Genomic DNA, 14,695 nt, shown 5'->3' with positions numbered 1-14,695 from the left:
CGCTCTTTGTTTTTTTAAAATTTTTAAATTTTTTTACTGAACTATAGTTGATTTACAATGGTGTGCCAGTCTCTGCTGTACAGCAGAGTGACTCAGTTATACACATATAGACATTCTTTTTTCAATATTCTTTTCCATTATGGTTTATCCCAGGAGATTGGATATTGTTCTGTGTGCTATAGAGTAGGACCTTGTTGTTCATCCATCCTATATATAATAGTTTACATCTGCTAATCCCAACCTCCCAATCCTTCCCTCTCCCTCCCCCCACCCCTTGGCAATCACAAGTCTGACCTCTCTGTGAATCTATTTCTCTTTTGTAGATGAGTTCATTTGTGCCATATTTTAGGTTCCACATGTAAGTGATATCATATGGTATTTGTCTTTCTCTTTCTGACTTACTTCACTCAGTATGATAATCTCTAGTTGCATCCATGTTGCTGCAAATGGCATTATTTCATTCTTTTTTATGGCTGAGTAACATTCCATTGAATATATGCACCACATCTTCTTTATCCATTTATCTGTAGATGGACATTTAGGTTGTTTCTATGTTTTGGTTCTTGTGAATAGTGCTGCTGTGAACATAAGGGTGCCTGTATCTTTTTGAATTATAGTTTTGTCCAGGTATATGCCCAGGAGTGGGATTGCTGGATCACATGGTAACTGTATTTTTAACTTTTTAAGGAGCTTCCATACTGTTCTGCATAGTGGCTGTACCAACTTACGTTCCCACCAACAGGCTAAGATGGTTCCCTTTTCTCCACACCCTCTCCAGCATTTACTGGAAACCACTCTTTCTATAAGGCTCACACCAACCAGTTGTTGCTGAGACCACTTTCTCGGCATTGTCACCTGCAGTCCACTTGGAGACTCATTGAGGATTTCACCCTTGGTTCCCTCTCGCTTTCTTCTTCTCTATCCAAGTGTGATCATTACGCCTGATGATTTTAATGATGCCTGGGCATGGCAGAGCCTATTTCAAAGTCATCACTTGTAGCTCTTGTATCACTGCTGAAATTTGGTATTTTTTTGCCTAATATTTCAAATCCCCACAACTTTTAACTGGATAAAGTCTGATCCATAGGACTTAAGGAAACTTGGGTGGCCATCTTGTTTATAACGAATTCCCTACCCACTGAAAATGTTTTCCAAACTCCAGAGAGAGGAACTCCACCGTTCCCCTCAATGTATTACTCTTGTGTTTAACTTGGTTACTTTTGATGATAGCCCCCTGAATTTAGGGACCATGTCTCATTGTCTGTCCTTCATAGTGTTCAGGACACAGTAGATGCCTGTTGGTGTATTGGTGTACTAATGCTTAAACTTTGATGCAATGGGAAATGGGCAGGTAGTCAACTTTTCCCTTTAAACATTTTTTTTTTTTTTTTAATTCTGAATGCCCAGGTTACTGTCATTGGCTTGGCCTTCATTCTCCATGCAGGAGTAGAGAAGATTGAAAGTAGAGTTGATTTTTGTCTTACCCAATTTTGAGTTCGAAAGAATCTGATGACTGGTAAGAAAGAAAACCTACGGGAAACTGATATATAATTTATTTGGTACCCGGTACCCGCAGGAAACATCTGTTATGATTTTATAAGCCTGTACAAATTCAAAACAAGCTAAGTGAAGAAAATGTGTCTATTTAAAAGACAGCAGAGCAGTCTTCTCTAAGAACATTAAGGAGAGAGACGTCTGCAGCTTTATTTGGCAATTGTATATAATCTCACAGGCAACACAGCTATTTTATTCATTTAATTACAAATGGAAAATGTATTATAATGAAAAATGTAAGCTGTAGAAAATGATGAACTACCTTCCCTGGGTTCCTAACCTCTTTTGTTTTCTTTCCTTTTTTTTTTTTTCATTTTGTGTGGTTAAGCTTTCCTGGCAATTAAGATGTTTAAAACAATGGAACAAAAGTACAGAGTTATAGGATGGCTGGTTAATTTCCTCATAAGGTTATTTTTTAAATCCCTTGCCAGTTACTCCATAAGCAAAAAACTTAAATATCTATGTTAATTACCTTCATTAGTGCTGACAATAGTAGTTTGCACTAATGATCAGGTTTGTTCTCTGCTCCATTTGCTGAGCTGAGTTGTGAATTATTAATGGGTACGAGGGCTACTTTACCACAGATGGAAATGCTTTGCAGGCTGTTTTTTCAAAACGCATGTCAACAAAATCCTCAATGTTCAGACCAGCTTCCTATGCGCACCCATAAATGTTGTGTTAAAAGGATCTTTCTGTGTGTACCTTTCAACCAGTCAATGGACCTATGATCAGTGTGGTTTAGCTACAGACAGTATGATTCTTCATATGAAGCTGCATCAGGGCTGTGATAGAGTTCCTGCTTGGTCCTGCGTCGTTCTGAAACACTGGGCTAGTCAATTCTCTGCATTTCCTCCACCCATGTGTAAATTATGAGAGCTGAATTAAACCCCTCTCCCCCCACCTTGAAATTTGACTGTGAGGCCAGCTGGGTTCAGACCTTAAATAAAAAAATTCCTGTAGCCCAGCCTAGGTGAATATGAGGTCAACAGAAAAAGATCCAATTCTGTTTCCGGCTCTAAAGATCATGAAACAGTACCTAGTTTGGGGACTTTATGTGACTCACATCCTCCCCGCCCCCGTCCCACCAAACTCCAGAGCCAGGGACAGATAAAATGACTAATTACTACTCTTGGACCAGTTGCAAGAAGAGTTATTAACCACCGAGTCATCGGGGTGGAGGATCACACGCCTGAGTAGCAGCCTGTGTCTGGGAATAATAATAACCAACCCTTATATTTGTACAGTGCTCTGAGGTCTTTCAAGTATTTCATACGTATTTTCTCATTTTACCCAGAATAGAATGAGGGTGATGATCAAGATGGTCTGGAAGCACATTTTCAAGGAACATGAGTTGAGGTTTTCAATCTTAGGCAAAATGAAGGATTGCATTTTTCCTCCGGGATGAGATTGCATTTATGTTGTTCTTCCTGAATTTCATTAGCTTCTCACTCCCAACTTGAAAGAAGACTGTGAAAGGCAATGAAGACACTGAGAATGTGGCAGCAAATGCTGAATATAAAATAGAAAAAATGGAAGTCTTCCCTTTGAATTTAAAGAAAATAATGGTCTTGGCAATCTAATCATTGGGTTTGATATTGAAACAGCCTGAGGATTGTCCAAACCGGGGAAATTGCATGAATCTGACACTGGAGGCCAGAACTGCTGGAAAAGATAGATTCAAGGATGTGGCCAGGTTGCCGAGATTGATTGTACAAATTTAGCATGAGTAACTTAGTTTTTTTTGTTCCCACTGTTCTTCAATAATGAAACCTCCAAAACACTAAAAGACTGTCAAGGCTTGAAACAGATGGGAAAAGCAGATGCACCTTGAGTTTTCTTTCAGACAGAGTTCCCGAATGCCCTGGGAGATGGGCAGAGAAGGAGGTGCTTCCAGGAGCATTGTGGATTTGTCCATCTCGAACCGCAGGGAGCTGACTTGCCTGGCAATGGCCAGATTAACTATTGCACTTAAGAAACTTGGTTTCATAATTTTTGTTAATAAATATTATTATAAAAAGAATGAATATATGTGTGTATATATGTATATATATGTATACACACACATGTATATATGTATATGCATGTGTATGTTTTTTCTCCCCCTTAAAGATGTGGTGATGTGGGCTTTGGATTTGACTTGGGTTTTTTTTTTAACCTGTTGTCTGTCAGGGTTGTTGGAACTTTGGAAAGCCTTCTGGACCTCCTTCGGCTATAACAATACTATGTTAAAGCCCTTAAAAGTGAGCTCTAGGCTGAGACTGCCTAAGGTATTAAGAAGCACAAACCCTATTTAAAAGTCAGGGGGAAAAAAAACCGGAGGGAAGGAACCATTTCTTGTGTGTGTAGGGATCCACCTCACCATGGAAACCCCACCAACCAGTTTTTATCTTGAAGACTCCCTATTTAGAACCAAATGGAGTAAAGTCCACACATCTTTGTATTCCCGTGGTTCTCGAAGTGTGGTCATCAGAATCACCTGGAAACTTATTAGAGATGCAAATTCTCAGCCCTACTCCAGACCTACTGAATCAGAAACCCAGCAGGGTGCAGCCCAGCAGTCTGTTTTAACAAGCCCTCCAGGGGATTCTTTTGCAGGCTTAAGTTTGGGAACTACTGGTGTTTGCTAATAGAGTGGGTCTCAACCTTTTCCGAACAGTGGAATCACCTGGAGAACTTTAAAAAGAAACATGCAATGTCTCGTCCCCACCTCTGGGCATTGTAACTTAATTGGTCTGGGGTTTGGCCTGATCATTGAACGTTTCAAAACCTCTCCAGGTGATACTGATATTCAGCGAAGCAGAGGATCCACCCACTGTGCTATCAACATACTCACTTATAAGGGGCAGTTTTCAAAGAAGAAAGGCAGGACACAGCATTGACAGAAAAACAAAGCAGAATAGGAGTTTGGGGAGAGACAGATAAAGTGAGTTGTACATCTAGAATGCTTTCTGCTCTGTCTAAAGGCATCTGAGTCAGTCTCCGGAAACTTTTCAAGTGATGATTAATTCTCCAGGTAAGAACATTCTCTGTGTGAGAAACAGTCTTGCTTTTGTGGTTGACGCACTTCAAAATTTATGTCAGAGAGAGAGAGATTCCTGTGGGATTCTCATGGCAAAAAATATAGGGAAATAGCATAACAATTTTGAAAAGGTTACTTTGCAACTCAAGAATATCGGTCCAAAATCATCTGCATTGCTCTTGTTTTTTGAGACCTTAAATGACCAAGTTACATTTTAAGCCCGCGTTTATTTTATTTCATTGAGTCTTACAGTTAGAAGGGGCATTAGAGGCCACAGATGCTACAGGAGTACTCCCTCCTGTTTCTGTGGGTTGGTTGCTTCCAACGGAAATTTGCCGGGAAACTTAACTGTATCACACTTGAACCAACCAATTATTAGAAAGTTTTTTGATATTAACAAGTTCAAATTGAAATATTTCTTCTTACAAGTTATACCCATTCATCTCAGTTCTCCTTTGGAGAACCACTCCTGAGAAGGGGGTTACTTAAAATCCTTTCCAGGTCAAGGAAGGATGTATAATCATAACTCAAAAGCCTCATGGGGGTTTTGAGGGGTGGATAACTACTCAAAACATTTTCTCTGTTGGTTTTGAGCCAAGTGGAAATAGACATAGAAGTCAGATATCACTGTGAGGTCCACATTATTGTGGATAAAACTGGGGCTTTGACCTGAAAACATAATTTGACTTCTACCACTTCCCTGTGAATTGGACTCACTTTGTTGCAGGGCAGAGAAGTCATCTCTGTGAGTGTATCTACCACACCCTATAAGGGCAAACAGAGCTCCCCATGAGCTCCAAATGAAAAAGCCAGCAAGGTCAGGGCCCACACAGGCCTGAGCCTCTTTTTCCTCATCTCCTCTACTGCAGAGGGGTGGGTTGAAGAGAGAGACCCAAAGAGTTCCTTCCATACTAGTCCCTTCCGAGAGGAGAGAGGAAACTGGAGGTGTGTGGTCATCACATACACTATCCCCCAGCATACATCAAGCCTTCTGAACATTTCTGTCCTTCAAATAGATGAAAGTAGTTATTATTTGCCATGTAAATTTGCACTTTTTCTCTTTAAAAAAAATTAAAAATCCCCTGGGAGTTCCCTGATGGTCTGGTGGTTAGGATTCGGCACTTTTACTGCCGTGGCCTGGGTTCAATCCCTGGTTGGGGAGCTGAGATCCCGCAAGCAGCGCGGCGTGGCCAAAAAAAAAAAAAAAAAAAAAAACCCAACCACTTTATATGTAAGAAGATCTCCAGGCCCCTGACCATGCACCATGCTGATTATCCTTTATGATCCCTGTGATATTGTTCTTCTCAAGATGTGATGTTCAGAAGTGAGGGGGTGTGTGTGTTTTTAAAATTTATTTATTTTTGGCTGTGTTGGGTCTTCGTTGCTGCACCCGGGCTTTCTCTAGTTGCGGCGAGCGGGGGCTACTCTTGGTTGCGGTGTGCGGGCTTCTCATTGTGGTGGCTTCTCTTGTTGCAGAGCACGGGCTCTAGGCGCGCAGGCTTCAGTAGTTGTGGCTCGCGGGCTCTAGAGCGCAGGCTCAGTAGTTGTGGTGCACGGGCTTAGTTGCTCCGTGGCATGTGGGATCTTCCCGGACCAGGGCTCGAACCCGTGTCCCCTGCATTGGCGGGCGGATTCTTAACCACTGCGCCACCAGGGAAGCCCTTTAATTTATTTTTGACTTTTATTTTGTAGGCAGCTTTTAGTGGTTGGTACTTTGTGACCTTGTTTAGTAAATCTTTTCTTACCCCAGTGGCATAAAGATAGTCTTGTGGTGCTCCAAGGACAGTGGTGCTTCAAGGACAAAGACGACCCTGCCTGAAAAAGTTTCCCCTTCCCTTTCCCACCCTGTTGCGATGGTTACGAAATTCCTGAGTCCCCCTGGGCGATGGAACCTGTTCCAAATAAGGAAAGGCATATGCCCCGTCCCACTCCCACCCTATAGAAGGAAGGTGTATGTGCCTTGACCAATCAGTAAACGAAATTTTCACCTCGGACCATTCCTTTGTTTTCTGGCTATAAAAACTGATCAGTAGCACATGTTCGGTCTCAACTCTCCCAGACTACTAGGAAGTTGGCCCGCTGTTCTGGCAGTGACCCTTCCCTCTAATAAATTCTATCTTCTTTGCATTCTGCCTTGTGTCTGGAAATTCTTTTCCAACCCGTGCTCGGACCACGACAAATCTCATATATTCTTTGAAATATTTGAAGGTTATTGCCTTTCACATTTAAGTCCTATTATGGAGAGTTGATTTTTTTTTTTATCAAGGAAGAAATCCAGTATTATTTTCCTCCTAATGTGTAACTAATTGTTTCAACATATTTGTTCAAGAGTCCAACCTTTCCCTCAATTTCTTAATCACCCTTTGGTCATGTACCAGGTTTCTATTTAGTCATGAGTCTGTTTCTAGGCTTTCTGTTTTGTTACTGGGGTCAATTGGCCTACGCCTGTGCCCAAACCACAATATTTTAATTGCTATAATTTATAAAAATTTTCATGTCTGATATGAGTTCCCATACCTTGTTTTTCTTCAGATGTGTCTTAGTCTGTTGTTCTTCAATATAAATCTTAGAATCAGCTTGTTAAATATCTTTTAAAAAACTCTTAGGATTTTTATCAAAATATCACTGAATCTGTGGATGAGCTTGGTGAGAAGAGAGAGCCTTAGGAAATCACATTCTTATCTATGGATGTATTTCTCCATTTAACTCTTTATTAATGTCATCTAATAGTTTTATAATTTTCTCAGTAAGGCTCTAACGCAACTTTTGATTGATTTGTTCTTAGGTGCCTCATGTTCTTTTGTTGCAGTTTTAAATGGTATCCTTTCAAAACCTACATTTGCTGTTTGTTACTAGTGCATTGTAGTGTGGTTGCACTCTCGCTAAACTCTTAATAAGACCAATTCTTCGTAGATTATCTTAGTTTTTATACATAGACAATCATAGCATCTTTCAGGTTGATTTCTTCCTTTTGAGTTCTTATAGCTTTTACTTATTTTTCTTGCCTAATCACCTGACTAGGGCATCCAGGACAACGTTGAACAGAAGTGGTGATAGGGAGCGTTCTTTTTCTTCCACTTTCAAAGGGGATTCTTTTAACTTTCACAGTGTGGTGTTTGTGGTAGGATTTCTTTTACGACTCTTAGGAATCCAGCGCTTGCTAGCAGCTTCTTGCTGCTGGAATCTCTAGGTAGCCATTTCCATCACGGGTTGCTTTAAGTTTTTCAGGCATGAGACACTCGCAAGTCTTCCGTGTCTTCCAGTTACAAGAGGTCAGCACTTTGGGTGGCACCGTGGAAATTCCTCAGATGAGACTTGAGGTGGGAAGGTAGCACCACCTCAGTCCTCCCCTACAAGGGAAGTGAGAAATCTTATTTCATTTTTGCATTCTGACTTCCCTTTACATCCTTGTTCTGGCTGGGGGTACCAAAGGTCATGGGACTGGTTCTCAAATATCCCTTCGTGAATTATGTACCTGAGAGCTTCAGCTCACACTTACCTTGGTGTCTGACGTTGCCTTACTGGGGTCTCAAAAATGAGTCAGGAAGAATCCAACTGATCGCCCAGTGACACTTCTATATTTAGCTTCATGAAGCCTGAAGCGCAGCAATAATTACCCTGCTCTTGAAGAATATGAGGACTTGAGAAAGCTTTAACTTTCCTTACCCAGTTCTGCCTCTCCTCTTATTGTCCACTATTTTAATTATATCTTATTTTTTGATATCACGAATTACAAACTAGGTTTGCTTTCTATAGCTAGTATTCGTTTCCATTTCCTCACAGTTTACCATAGTCCTGGCTCACTTTTCCTTCCTGCATCTACACCTGCCTTCTGTGGTCATCTTCCTTCATCACGAAGGGCATCCTTTAGAATTTCTTTTTTAAAAAATATTTATTTATTTATTTGGCTGTGCCGGGTCTTAGTTGCAGCACGTGGGATCTTTAGTTGCAGCATGCGGGATCTAGTTCCCTGACCAGGGATCGAACCCGGGCCCCCTGCATTGGGAGCGCACAGTCTTACCCACTGGACCACCAGGGAAGTCCCTAGAATTTCTTGAGAACGTCTCTTGCTAGCATTCTGTTTGTCTTTCCTGAGTGTCCTGTTTCCCATGAGCCAAATCACTTGCAGTGCAGGGTTGCTGTTGGTGGGGATAAAGGAGAACAGTTCATCCTCCAGCTTCTAGCTCCCACTGGTCGACGTTTGACCTGCAAAGAGTTAACTTTCTCTCACGACCAGGTTGTGTCCATTGAGGTGACTGGGTGATATTTGCAGGGGGCTGCAGGAGGGAGGCAAGAGGTGCAATGTCCAGGTATAAAATGAGGCACTGTCTGCTTGTTCCTGTCTTCAGGAGTATAGATTTCAATTGGCTGGACTCTGTGCAGAGCTAGTTATCACAGTGGCAGCTTGTTGAAGCGTCAGGTAAAGCCAAGAGGATGTGAAGTGGTTTGAAATGAGTGGCCGATTTCATTGTGTGTTTTGTGACTTATATTCTTCCTTCCTCTCTACCTCTCTTGCTCTGTCTCTTTTGTGGTGAGTAATATTTGTAGAAACTGTTATCTATGAGAATTCTTTGAAACCTGGGTTTAATGTGCTTTCTTCCAGAAAGCAATTCTGTTTACTTCTGTGAGATTTCTGGACCTCTTAAAGTAAATCTCTGCCTGTGTTTTTTCAGTTCTTGGAAGTTGGGTGATTTCCAGGTCCAGTTTGCCATGAGTACCGGCTTACAGTTGTAGATTATCCGGAGAGACCCCGCCGCCGCCACTCCTACCACCAAAGAAATGACTAAGAAAGGCAAATGACTTTATTTTAACTGTCAGCTGAAATTTCCCCCCTTTTCACAGTGAGTACAGCTCTTGAGGGACCAGGCACGACCAAGGAACCCATTCAACTTTTCTTTTTGCTGGGGTCCAAGGCCCTGCAGGTAACCTCAGGGCAGCTGTTGGCCTTACCATTTTGTTACCGCTCTGTAGCAATAGTATTTTCCACAGTATGATCTGTTCTGTTAAACCAAGATCAAATTGCTGCTGAATTCTAAGTTAACACTTAAAGAGTTAGTTTTTCCTACCTCCTTTGCATTACCTGAAGTGTGATAAACATGTTCTTGGTGTCTTTCTATTGTTAAGGTCTTAGCATTTCTAGCGTTAAGATCTCTTGGAAGCCCCCGTTGCCATTCTGTTCGTTACAGTTCTTTGCTCATTAAGCTTGGGGTTCAGTACTACCCAATTCCCTACATTCTGTCCTGTCCCTGAAGACAAGTCCATAGACTCTTGTCATTTTAAAAGCAACATATGGGATATGTCCTGGTTATCTTTTGCTGCATAACCAATCAACCCCCAAGTTATTTTATTTGATATTTTATTCTATTTTATTTGATATTATTATCTTTCACAGTTTGAGGAGTGTTCAAGGAGTTGACTGAGTTCAGCTGGGCAGTTCTCATTCAAGGTTTCTTATGCAGTTGTAGTGGGTGGGGTGAGAGTCAACTCAAAGGTTTTCTTCACTCAGGGGCTTTAAGGTTGAGGCTGGCTGTCCCCTGGGTCTCAGCTGAGCTATGTTAGAGCACATGGCTGGAACAAGTGGTCTCTCCATGTAACCTGGGCTTCCTCACAGCATGGTGGCTGGATCTCAGGGAAAAGAGTGAGTTAGGAGCTGTATTACCTTTTATGTTCTCGTCTTGCATGTCGTAAGTCTGCTGCATTTCATTTGTCACAAGAGAGTTACCAAGACTGGCCAAATTCATGGGGTGCGGAGCTAACCTCCATCTTTTTGAAGGAGGATCAAAGACCTTGTGGACATATGTCATAACTACTGCAGACTTACGCAGACAAACATAGGAAGGTTTCATGTTTTCAAATTCTAACAAGTTTTTTTTTTTATTGCCATGGTCATAGCTGTTCAATTCCTGATCCTTTTTGGTGGAAACACAAATGGGCATTTTCCTTTGATTTTATAACTCACTGGGTTTCACTCACTGAATCTTCTTCTGAACCTACCTTTTTTTGGTTACTGTTATTTATTTATTTGTTTTTATTTTTGGCTATATTGGGCCTTCACTGCTTTCTCTAGTTGTGGTGAATGGGGGCTCCTCTTCGTTGCGGTGTGCGGGCTTCTCGTTGTCATGGCTTCTCTTGTTGCAGAGCACGGGCTCTAGGCGCGAGGGCTTCAGTAGTTGTGGCACGTGCACTCAGTAGTTGTGGCTCGTGGGCTCTAGAGTGCAGGCTCAGTAGTTGTGGTGCACGGGCTTAGTTGCTCCACGGCGTGTGGGATCTTCCCGGACCAGGGCTCGAACCCGTGTTCCCTGCATTGGCAGGCGGATTCTTAACCGCTCTGCCACCAGGGAAGCCCCTGAACCTACCTTTATGTATATTCAAGCCCTGAAGATGCATCCAACCTACAGTAATTCTTATCATGTCTTTCAGGTTTCTCTGCCTCCAGTTTTACCCTCCTCTTCTAACTGATATACTTCCAAGCAACACATCTGATCATGTTTCTCTCATGATTGAAAAATCACTGGTGGCCCCTTATCTCCAGTTCCTCAACATGGCACGAAAGACCTTCCATGATTGGCTCCTTACCTTCTGTGCCTCATCTCATTTTCCAGTTTCTCTTTGTACTCTAGTAAAACTAAACACTCTGCCTTTTCACATCTCTGTGCCTTTGAATGAGTTGATTCCCCCGCCCTAGAATGTCCCTCTCTGACCTATCTGGTAGTCTCAAGCATTCTTAAGGTGCATTCACGAATATAGCTGTGTTCCCGTGTCTACAGCATCCATTTGTTCAGTCTACTGGCTAGACCTGAATCGCTTTTCTTTTGAAATCTGCGAAGTTCAAATCTGCTCTAATTCTCTACTATTTCTTTTTGGTAGGATGTAATAAATACATGAACCTTTCCCTTCTGACATTAGAGGCAGCGCTTGTCAGCTCCGGTTAAGAGCTCAGCAATCGCTGAGACCCCCTGGTCTTCAAAGGACACTGGTCAGTTTTTCTCAAGAATACTCTCACCTCACTTTGCTTTGGTGACAGAATCCACAGTCATAATCCCGTTGTTGCCTCCAACTGTGAGAATATAGCTTTACAGAATTTTCTTAAATATCAACTAGAACCAAGACTTCCCTGTAGAGAGACAAGTTGAAAGAAAAAGTAATTCAGCAATATAAAAGAAATACAGCAGTATAAAATATAAACAGCATTACAGATGTAATACAGCATATAAAAATTTTAAAGCATAAAAATCAGGGAGAAGAAAATTATTATGGTGGCAATTATTGATACACTATAATTTCAACTTCCCTATTGTTGGACACATCAGTATTTCCAGTTTTCCTATATAAAGAACATGGAAACAAGAATCTTTATGCACAAAAAGTTCTCTCCTAATCTGATTCTGTCTTTTTGATAGATTCCCAGAAATGTAACTATTAAGTCAAAGAACATGACTTCTTTTAAGCTTTTTGATATATTGCCAAATTCCCACCATTCTTCCCAGCACTGCATGAGAGTTCTGCTTCATTGAACCCTCACAAACTTCGGCATTATTTTTTTTTTTTAAACTTTTGGTAATTTGAAAAATTTAAAAAATCTTTCTTTAGCTTATAATTCAATAAAGTTGAGTGTTTTCCATATTTTTATGGGTGGGGGTTGGATTGGACCTTGAAAGACAAGAGAGATTTAGGTGGGCCAGGAATAGACAATTGGACCTTACAGATGAGAAGAATTGCATTTTAAAAAACTCTTAAAAGTGACTCTTTTGTATCCAGATGAATCTTTTTCTTCAAAGATAATTTTGTATTCTCCATGATTTTTTCAAAGATGGAAGAATTGTTATGTGCTGTCTCATGTAGATTTCAAATATACCATAAACAAGACTTTATAACAATTAAATCTTTTTCAGCCTCCCTCAGATTTCTATATAAAATATTTCTGTTCAATTTTATCCCTTGTGTTCTGAAAAGGTGGCCCATATTTATGGCATCTGATGGGTTCTACATAGCTTAATTATGAAAGAGGATGAAATTTAAATTTACGTAAGTTGGTGCCAATTAAACTATGTAAATGAATGTTTCCTGCGGTTTCTGTTGTTGACTTCATTTCTTTTAATTTTTTTTTCACTAACTAGCTCTCTGTGTACTTATGGTGAAGGTGTCACACAGGGTGTGTTGATAAAATAAACATTTGGCTCTCTTCCCTACTACCTTTTGAGACATCTGGGGAATACACTTTTGCCCCAGAAATTAAATGAGCATGTCAACTGAGCCACTTGTCATATTATCCCTCTGTTCCCAGACTTGCCAATTTTAATTGTTAAGGTCTCTGGGGAAATGATTCATTTAGTCTGTATCTTAGCCACCAGTCTCAGCCAGCTGGGGTTTTTCCCCCCTAATGTGTTTTTCTCCCTTATTTAAGTTTAATACACTTGATTTGAATTAGAAAAGAGATTCTTTGATTAGAGGTATTTGTGTCAGGAGAATGTCTACGTCCTACATGCAACATCTGTTTCACTGTCTCCTAGGAAGGTAGACATTTGTGTTCCAACTTCTATTGGTCATTGAACTAGTTTACTAATGAAAGTGCTGTGACATCAGAAGGTTTAGAATTTATAGATCAGGGAAATGATTTTACGAACAGTATGCCCGTCTGTACTGAATGTTCACATCGTTATAAACCATCTTTTAAAAAAATACATTTAATTAAGCATCTCAGTTTCTTCATTTACTGTTACTTCCTATCTCCATACTAATGCATACATTTTGAATTACTATCCTAGCTGAATATGCCTGTTTTGTTTCTTCCCTTAGTACAAAATAATCTGTTCAGTTCCAAAGGCCAGTAACATCCACGTAATGTTAGAAAAAGGGTTTGCCCAGTGAAAGAGCTGTTTATTGTACTACGGTAAATTAATTTAACTATTCCAGGCCTTGGTTTCCTCATCAGTAAGACAGAAATCTGCAGTAGAGAGTCTTACAGCTGAGCCCTCGTAGAGCGTGCAGTTCATCCCTTTCTTTACCAATGAGACAACTGTTGACAAACCTTCCACAGACCCAGGACATGTACTCAGATTTCTTGACTTGAGGTCCAGGGTTTCAGGGCTTATTTCTAATACTTCGCTCTGACAGAAACTGAGCGACTTTAACCCGTTTCATCTAAATGGGGTGATAGAGGTGACGGGGTGATTGATGGGGAAGAACTTTCCAGGCAGAGAAACTGTCATGAAAAGAGGCCTGAAATTAGGAAAGACGTTGGCTTATTTGAAGAACTAGAAGAAAACCAACGTGAGTACAGAGAGTGAGGAGGATAGACTGAGAGATGGGGCCGGAGAGGTGGCCAGGAGCCACGTCAGACATGACCGTTTGGTCACGTTAATTTGTTTGGGTCTTTTTCAAAAGAGATGAGAAGCCATTGAAAGGTTTCATGTAGGAAAGTGTCACGATGCGGGATTTGCTACATCTAAGCTTCATCGGGGCTTTAGGTCCAATATTTAATCTTTAGTACATACAACACTGTCTGGCACATAGTAGGCCCTCAAAACTTTGAGTAATGCATAAAAGAATGGGATAATAGGGGTATTTGTAATGTGCAGAAGAGACAGAAGCATGGGAGGGGCTGTTACGGTGGTTTGGTAGTATTCCAGCCAGAGGTGTGTCAGTCTGTGGTGAATGCATCGGGGATGGAAAGAAGCAGATACGTTGGATATCCTGTGCTTAGAACCATCAGGACTTGGTCAGAGTGCGGGAGGTGTTGAGCAGGAGTCCGAGTTTTCTAGCTTAGGCAACGGGGTGGCTAGAAGTAGCATTTACTGAAATGGGGAAGAAAGGTGGGGTAGACTTCAGAAAGGACCAAGGGCTTGATCTTGAACATGATACATCTGGGATGCCAGGGAGAAGCTCTCCAAGTTGAAATATACGGTTATCAACTGGATGTATCAGACGGGTGGTTAGAATGAAGATTTCGGCTAGAGATGTAAATTTGGACATTGTCTGCAAGTAGATATTTTACTTTTTTACCTTATTCTATTTTTAAAAAATGTTTATTGGAGTATAGTTGATTTACAGTGTTGTGTTTCAGGTGAACAGCACAGTGAATCAGTTATACATATACATATATTCATTCTTTTTTAGACTCTT

At 40.9% G+C, this 14,695-nt stretch overlaps 1 non-coding gene across 1 annotated transcript; it reads left to right on the top strand.

Annotated features, from left to right (window-relative positions):
* The first annotated feature begins 5,663 nt into the window (after nucleotides 1-5,663).
* On the top strand, nucleotides 5,664-5,735 carry TRNAK-UUU (transfer RNA lysine (anticodon UUU)). The gene has a single exon. It is a non-coding gene; the product is annotated as a tRNA-Lys (tRNA).
* Nucleotides 5,736-14,695: the final 8,960 nt, after the last annotated feature.

This window comes from Lipotes vexillifer, unplaced genomic scaffold (assembly GCF_000442215.2).
Source record: "Lipotes vexillifer unplaced genomic scaffold, Lipotes_vexillifer_v1.1 scaffold279, whole genome shotgun sequence".
NCBI classification, from domain to species: Eukaryota; Metazoa; Chordata; class Mammalia; order Artiodactyla; family Lipotidae; genus Lipotes; species Lipotes vexillifer.
This window is presented reverse-complemented; position numbering and strand designations above follow the sequence as displayed.